This window comes from Vicia villosa, linkage group LG1, assembly GCF_029867415.1.
Source record: "Vicia villosa cultivar HV-30 ecotype Madison, WI linkage group LG1, Vvil1.0, whole genome shotgun sequence".
Taxonomy (NCBI): domain Eukaryota; kingdom Viridiplantae; phylum Streptophyta; class Magnoliopsida; order Fabales; family Fabaceae; genus Vicia; species Vicia villosa.
The window spans coordinates 42,216,033-42,225,282 of NC_081180.1; the positions used below are offsets into that span (position 1 = coordinate 42,216,033).

At 37.2% G+C, this 9,250-nt stretch overlaps 1 pseudogene; it reads right to left on the minus strand.

Annotated features, from left to right (window-relative positions):
- Nucleotides 1–4,302: 4,302 nt before the first annotated feature.
- Nucleotides 4,303–8,565, minus strand: LOC131604945 (ABC transporter A family member 7-like; annotated as a pseudogene).
- Nucleotides 8,566–9,250: the final 685 nt, after the last annotated feature.

Below are 9,250 nucleotides of genomic sequence, written 5' to 3' on the forward strand. Positions count from 1 at the left end.
GAAGATCTTGAAACAGTTAATTGTTTCTTAGTCCTCCAGGAAATAAGTGATCTTCCAAGGAAAAAACATTGACCAGAGATGGATCTTCTAGTATCTGAACATCCAGCCCAATCTGCATCTGAATAACCTTGTAAGGTTAGTTGAGAATCTCTTGGTAGGAATATACCCCTCTTAGGACATGACTTCAAATATCTTAACACTCTAGTGGCTGCATTGAAATGGTTGATAGATGGTGCTGACAAAAACTGACTAAGTTACTGAGTACAAAAGGTTATGTCAGGTCTGGTGGCATTAAGATAGAGAAGTCTTCCCACTAGTCTTCTATAAGAGGAAATGTCATGGTATGGACCACTGGAATCTTGATGCATTTTAGAAGATGGATCAGAGGGAGTAGATACAGGCTTAGCAGATAATAGAGTGGAATCTTGTAAGAGATCAAGACAATATTTCCTTTGACAAAGAGATATGCCAAGCTTTGAATGAGCTACCTCAATCCCAAGGAAATATTTCAACTGCCCGAGGTCCTTGATTTGGAATTCATGGTGTAACTTCTCCTTGATGCCTTGCATTTCTTGTAAGGAGTTCCCAGCCAAGATGACATCATCCACATATACCAACATGATGGTGAATGTATGTTGGGTTTGCTTGATGAACAAGGAAACATCAGCAGTGGCTTGTTTGAAGTGATGTTGAATGAGGAAAGTTGTTAATCTCTCATGCCATTTTCTGCTAGCCTGCTTAAGGCCATATAGTTACTTAACAAGTTTGCAAACCTGATTAGGTTTGGTAGCTTCAACACCTGGGGGAAGAGTCATGTACACATCCTCTTGAAGTTGCCCATGGAGAAATGCATTGTTGACATCCAATTGGTGGAGGTGCCAATTGTGAATGGAGGCAAGAGCAAGAACAGTTCTGATTGTGGTCATTTTGGCAACAGGTGAGTATGTTTCAAAATAGTCTAGACCCTCAATTTGATTGTAGCCCTTAGCAACTAATCTTGCTTTGAACCTCTCAATAGTTCCATCAGGATTGTGTTTGATCTTATAGACCCATCTGCAGCCAATTGGTTTGATGTTTGGAGGCAGGTCCACAATAATCCAAGTACCTGTTTTCTCAAGGGCAGATAGTTCCAATTGCATAGCCTTGTTCCAACAATCATACTTACAGGCCTCATTGTAAGATTTAGGTTCAGTAATTGAAGAGATAGACAGAGAATAGTGACAGTGAGGCATGGATAGATTAGAATAAGAAAGGTAATCAGATATAGGATATGGTATACCTTTAGTAGATGATTTGGAGCTGCCAGATTGAGAGCAGACATAGTGCTGCAAGTAAGATGGCTTGTGAGATACTCTTGTTGATGCACGAGTAGGTATAGGTGGGGAAATTCTAGGTGGAGATGATGAGATAGGTGTGGAATTGTCAGGGGGAGAATGAGAGTGATCATCAGTATGAGGAACATCAAATATAGATGAGTGTTGAGGAACTGATGGAGGTGTGGTTGATGGTTGAATGGTTGACTGGTCATGGGAAGAACTAGGGTAGTATGTCCAAGGCTGGCTTGTGGAAGGAATATAGGGGAGTATGTGTTCATGAAAAGAGACATGTCTTGAGGTGAACACTTCTTTAGTGGTTAAATCTAGAAGAATGTAACCCTTCATGTGAGGAGGATAGCCTAAAAAAAGAGATTTTCTGGCCTTTGGATCTAATTTGGTTCTATGGACACTTAGACTAGAAGCATAGCAAAGTGAGCCAAAAACTTTGAATGAGGTGATGTCAGGAAGTGTGTTATGAAAGATTTGGTAAGGTGATTTATGGTTCAAAATTGTGGATGGAACTTTGTTGATAATAAATGTAGCATACAATAGAGCATAAGACCAATAGGGTTTTGGCAATTTGGATTGATACAATAGGGCTCTACCAACATTAAGAAGATGTTGGTGTTTTCTTTCCACTCTCCCATTTTGTTGGGGGGTTTCAACACATGACTTTTGGTGGTTAATACCATGAGTGGCATAGAATGAGGAGAGTGCAAATTCGGGGCCATTGTCTGTTCTTAAAATTTTTGGAGTAATGTTGTGCTGGTTTTGAATCATTTTAACAAACTGTTGTATTTTGGTAGCCACCTCAGATTTTGTTTTGATAAGAACAATCCATACAAATCGAGTGAAATCATCAAGAATAGTAAGAAAGTACTTATAATGCTGAATAGATGGTACAGACAAGGGACCCCATATATCTAAGTGGAGTATCTCAAATTTAGAGTTTGCAATACTAGGGCTATGAGGAAAGGGAAGTTTCTTTTGTCTAGCTAAGTGGCAAATGTCACATGTAGCTTTAGAGTCAAAAGAAATACTAGGGTATAACAAAGACAAATGACTAAGGTTCTGATGAGAGACATGACCTAAACGAAAATGCCATAGGGCATTATTTGGTAAGATGGTATTGACACTGGTGGAATGAAGGTTGGATAAGCTGGTGCATGAAGTAACATCATCAAGAGGACAAGCATCAACTTGCAGTCTATATAAGCCTCCAATCTGTCTACCCAAACCAATCATCTTCAGGTTGTTCATATCCTGTATAAAACAAGTGTGATTAGAAAATTTAACTTGGCAATGTAATGATCGACACAACTTGGAAATAGAAATCAGATTGAGGTGAAATTCATTGGAGTATAGCACATCCTCCAAATAGAGAGTAGGTGAAAAATGAACATGACCAGCTTGTGTAACACAAATAGAACTGCCATTAGGAAGAGTAATAGAAATAGGAGTGATATTATGAATGGAAGTAAAGAGAGCTAAAGAAGAGCACACATGATCATTAGCTCCAGAATCAAGGATCCAATAATTGGCTCAAGCTGAGGAATGAAAATTATTGCAAACAATACCTGAAGGTTCTGCATTATGAATAGAATCAGTCATCAACGTGGAAACTGAGGCATTGGTAGTGGAACTGGTGGATGGAATCAAATTGATTTGCTGGAGTAAACAAATTAACTGATCATATTGAGCCTGAGAAATGTTGGTATTGGGATCAGCAGAAGTGGATGCAGAACTAGCAGGTGTGTGATCAGCATCAGGACCTTGAGTAGTAGAGGCATTGGCTTGCGCTTTGTTCTTGTTGAAGTTAGGTTGGCCATGCTTTTGATAGCAAAAATCAACAGTATGACCAGTTCTATGACAAAAAGTGCATTGACAAGGAGAATGCTTGTAATGAGGATTCTTACCCTTGGGCTCAAAATGATTAGCAGCATTCACCATTAGGGCATTCTCATCTTCATTAGTGCTAACAGATTTATGATTACTCTCTTCTTGCACAACGAGAGAATAAACTTTGTTAATAGCTGGTAACGGTTCCATCATCAAAACCTGTGTTTTAACAACCGAGAATTGATCATTGAGACCGGATAAAAACTGCATAACCTGATCTTCAGCACGATAGGCACGAGTGTTCTGCATGGCGAGGCAACGGCATTGTTGAACGCATGTACATGCAGAAAGTGGACGATGTTCATTGAGTTCTTCCCATAAACCACGTAACTCAATGAAGTAATCCATAACAGAACGTGAAGATTGTTTCAGGTTGTTAATAGATGAACGAAGATTAAAAATACGAATACGATCAGCTTTTGAAAATCGTTCACGTAAATCTATCCAAACATCAATCGCATTAGCATAAAAAACGATGGTGGAAGCAATTTGCTCCGAAACAGAATTCAACAACCAAGAATGAATCAAATGATTGCACCTTTCCCATTGATTACGGTTGAGATCTTGATGTGAAGGAATCTCAAGATCGCCATTGATGAAAGAAAACTTGTTCTTCGCTCCTAAAGCTCGTTGCATAGACCTGCTCCACGCAAGGTAGTTAGATCCGTTGAGCTTTGGGGAGATGCAAACCGAATTAGGTCCTTCACTAGGGTGAATGTAGTAAGGTGAATCAATGCCAGATGGAGTAACGCGCGGAGGCATGATGAACAAGCAAGAAAATCCACTGAATCGATGAGAAAGAAGAACGAAAGCACAAGAAACAGAGAAAGATCACTGTATAAGAAGAAAATCAAGAACAATGAGCATGGTGAATGAGTCAAAGGAAGTAGATGAATGAAGTATAGACGTTTTTACTGATACCATATTATGAATTGAAAGAAAGAGTGTCTATTTTCATTGAAAAGAAAGATCTATTACAAAGTGTTTATATATGCAATAGTGAATGTGCATGATAGCTACTATGTAATGTACATACAAGAACAAATGCCCTAACTAACTGCCAGCTGTGTAACTAACTTTTGGTTAGTCAGTTATACTCTTGTCACTTGCATCTTTGTTGTTGCTTGCTCCTGAAGTTTCCTCATCTTGTAACAAGAGAAAGAGGTATCTTGCACTTCAAGAAAGAGAGAAAATAGATTATTTGACAGAGAATAATTGGTGAATGGAACTTATGTTGTATTATTATGAATGAGTAGTTTAGACAATGTTAGAACACAAGTACTTATAAATCACAAAGTCTTGCCTTGATTACTTGAATTACAAGGCAACTAATAAACTTCTAACTATCTATTAACTTCCTCTAACTACTAATAGTTGAATTATACAATAACAAGGAGAAGAAGCTCTCCAAGTGTTGGAATGACTTGCCACCTAAGAATTTGCTTGGATATTTTTTCATGTATTATTTACCTTTAATTTGTGTGAAATGACTGTAATATTATGTGGGGTGAAGGGAGTACCACTTAACATTACATATTGCGTAAAAATTACGACAAGGTTTCAAATCCCTCGGCCTCACGTGCAACCTTAATAAAGACATCTTCTAATGTGGTGTCAGCTAAACCCCATGCAAAAACAGTGAAGTTCCTTTTTGCATCCTCAACAGCTCGGAAGACACTCGATATTTTAACATCCTCCTTTGGCAGCTCAAATTTTTGAGTACCAGAGAGATGGTAAATCTTCTTGGCATTTGGAGTGAGCTGTTGTACAATGTTCTCCACATTTTTCTCGTGATCGGAAGATGTCGTCATTGTTAATACATATGTTCCTCCATATCTGCCTTTCAGCTATAACAAAACAACACAAGTAGATACAAAACTCAAACTATGCATGATTCAAGTTTGCATTTTCTATTTGACAACAAATTGAAAAAACTGTGGAAGTGCGTCCAATAAGGAAATGTACCTCCTTTGGATTTCCTACACACTGCAAGGTACCGTTTACAAATATTCCTAATCGATCGCATAAGGCTTCTGCCTCTTCCATAGAATGTGCTGAAAGCATAAAACCAAGATTTGTCAATCTAAACATTGAGAGAAAGAAAGGACACCTGCAGTTTGTTTAAGAATTATAAAACAAGAAGCATGAACAAGACGCAGAATATAGTGCTACAAAATCCATGAAAGAGTGAGAGAAATATACTGGTCAAAATGATTGCACGATCCCGTTTCGCTTGCTTGATAACTTTCCACAGGCATCTCCTTGAAGCAGGGTCTAATCCAGTACTTGGCTCATCCATATAAACAACCTAAATTTGAATTGGCATTTACTATGGAATAAGAAAATTTGAATGTTCTTTTTCTAGGAAAAAATATATTAAATTGGGTCGAAAGGAAAACAAACGCTGGGGTCCCCAATCAAGGAAATTGCAACACTGAGCCTCCTCTTCATCCCTCCACTGTATTTTCCAGCTTGTTTATCAGCAATTCTTCCATGGTAAAGGTTTAAACTCTTCAAAGATTCTTCTACCGCCTATAATAATATAACTGGCGCTGTATGTAAAATTATCCCAGCTAAAGAGAAATCTGCTCAAATTGCATCTAAAATCCAGCCGTCGTATATAGATCCATACAGTCAACTTTCCAATTTCATTGCTCTAACTAATCTAAAATGCCTAACACAACAATAGTAATCTTAATATTTCACAGTAAGAATTCCTGTGGAGATAACTTACTTGAGTCAAAAGTGAACCTGTAAGATTTTTAAGTCTTCCATAAAAAAGTAGGTGCTCTCTTCCTGTTAAGCTTTCCCACAGCAAGCTATAGTATCACAAGATGAAAAAAGTATAAACTTCTTTCAATTGATACAATTTTGATTTCAGGAAAAACATAAAAAATTTCAGGAAATTCAGCTTACTCATGCTGTGGGCATACTCCCATGCTAGAATATATTCCGTCCATATGATTTCTTATGTCGAGGCCTTGAACATATGCCGCGCCAGAAGTTGGCTTTGTGAGGCCAATCATCTATAAACACATATATAAGGTGATTAGATTTATGAATTAAGGAAAAAACCATTCAAAAGATGAAACATGTAATCTACCAAAACTTTAAATATATTGAACAAAATCATCTTTTAACTGACCATACTGATAAAAGAACTCTTGCCAGCACCATTAGGACCAAGCATACCGAAGCATTCCCCTCGAGGTACACCAAGGAACAACTCTCTCACTGCAAATTTCCCTGGATTTCCATCTCTTCCTGGATAGAATTTTTTAAGGTTGTCACAAACAATTGCATGATCAATGGTTGGTTCAAGTAGCAGCTGCTCCACCTTCTCCCTCTTTATTAGACAAAAAGAAGAAAACATTTAATATAGTATTCGTCTAAGCCACGTGTGGCAAACCAATTCATTCATATCCAATCCTTGATAGACATTAGCTATCTTATTTTCTTAATCCATAAGGTGCGCATATAATAAAAATCTATTTATTCAATACACATAAAGCTCACCTCCCGGATGACATCGGGTTTCTCCATCTGAGCATAAACTTTTGACCCTTGCCTTTTAATACTGGGCTTCTTCAATAATAGGAGAGGTTTTTTCTGAAATCCTTTCAAGAAGAATAGAGGACTTTTTCCACTTCCTGTCGACAATACTTGATCGATGTAATAAGCAACAAAAAGCACTACTATCCACTCAACAAGCATGATGATAAAGACCTCTTTCATGCCATTGGCGCCACCACTCAGATCCTTCCACCGCATACCATCAGTCCTCAAATTACCAATACTAGAGGCAGACTGTGCAAACTCATATAACCCACGATATAAAGCAAACCCGGGATACAACTCCATACAAATGATCCTTCTTCCTGCAGAGAGAGCATCGGAAATCAACGGGCTAGAAGGTTAGAAGCTACCAGAAGAGGCAAATTGGTAATACTAATAATGGTCTAGTTGCTGGTCTATCTTTACTTGGTTGTGTTGGAAATTTTGGAAGTAATTTTATATGGTTTACTTGAAGACCATTGTTCTTCTAGATTTAATTCTTTCCTTTTAAAGGTTTGTGAATCGAAGACTTAGAACACTAGAAAAGGAACTCCGTTTAATTTATTTTGAACTACATAAACTTATCACACCATATTTTGGGATCATAGCAGAATCACATAACTTACTTGAAAATGAGGGATCTTGAATTAAAAATTGGAAAAGAAAGCCGGCTAATAGCCCGGTTCCAAAGACGCCTATATATGCAGTTACTGCAAATATCAAAAACATAAGTTAGTAATGAGATCTGAGGAAAGAAAAGATTAACACGCCCATTAATATGAACAGCTTGAAGTAGCAATCAACAAACCTGTAGCAGTTTTAACATTTGAAAAAAAAGATGCAAACAGAAATGCCAGTGAAATTTGTAAGTTTATATAGATGAAATAAAACACGAACTGGATTCTGTAGTCATTCAAGGTGAAGAATTTAAATCCTGAAAATGAAATCAGCAGCATTAGAGAGAATGAGAGAGTGCCAAGAACACAACTAAATGGTTACATTCTTACCTAGGACAGAGCCAAATATCACAAAACACAACATGTAGATAGCTGATAAGGCAAGAAAATAACCATATGAAATAATCCAATATGGCCCATCACCAAGTCCATGCATTTTCATCATGATTCTTAATTTTTGTTGCTTCTCATAAACCAGTGATGTCAGAATAACCTACATAAAATGCATATAGAGCTTAATGAAGTTGAACAGATAAAGTACACTAAAACATCTATTCTGTTGTGTTTGCATTGGATGTTACATATTGGTTTTGAATCCGAGTCATTGTTACAGGTAGGCATATAAATGTGATTTAGGGATATAGCTAAGAATACAACCGCTTTTTTCAAAAATTTGAATTCTTCAATAAGATTTAACTACCTATTATGCAATACAATGTCAGTACCGTCTTCTAAATTCTATCAACTTATATTATTAAACACAACTTATTTCTTACAGGAAAAAGTTGCAGGACGACCCATGTAAAGAACAGCGCGCCCAGGAGGGAAGCTATCTCAAGCCTAATTGGAGTCTCGGGTTTTGGCATTTCCTTTACAAACTCAAATATCATTTTGGTACCGGGTCCTCGCACAAACTGCAGGTAGGCATTTGATATCTGCATGCATACTGGTGTGATTAGTGTTGAAATTTATGCAACAATTAAAACAGGTTTTGGACAAATACCAGATTTACGGAACGAGGAATTCGCAACAACGCATTGGGAACAAAAGTGATGTTACTCTTGTAGGTTGAGTTGTACCATATAGTAACATTGAATCCATTCCCATTTGAATTTAGAAAATCAAAGGCTGCAAAATATCAAAACCAACGAGTATTTTCTTCTACACATTATGCATCTAACTTGAAACATAATGAAAGAATACCTGAAACTATCTCATTGATCCTTCCTTTATGGTTACGCCTTCCATAACCTTTGTATAACTCATTGTTGATCTCAGAAGATCTGTTCCGCCATAGATTTATACCTCGAGCGCATCTGATTTCTAAATCAAAAGGAAATAAATTCAATCATAAGATTCCACTTATTAAGTAATCTGAGTTAGCGAAATTAGTCCAATTGCTGTTATTCGAATGAACTGATTCAGTAGACAGGACAACGCGTGCAGAGAACATCGCGAATTACACCACAAATCTCTGTAAATTCTAAAATCCAAAATCTATACCATAAATTTGGTAGAACTTTTTTCACTTTTACTAATCGAAAAGGTTGCAGTTGCACCAAAAATTTCAAGTAAACTAAAAAACACATTGATTCAATTTCATGTCAACTATCATACATTGTCCTTACAACAGGTTTCATACCTTGTTGCTCGGTAGCGGTGCCTGCTATACGGTAGGGAGATGAGAATCCAGAGTTGTTTTGAGGGCAATGCGTTTGTAAAGAATAAATGGGAAACGCCAAAGTAAAACCAGGTTCATTAAAATTGTTGTCCGTGGTCATTGTTTCAGATCCCTATATATTT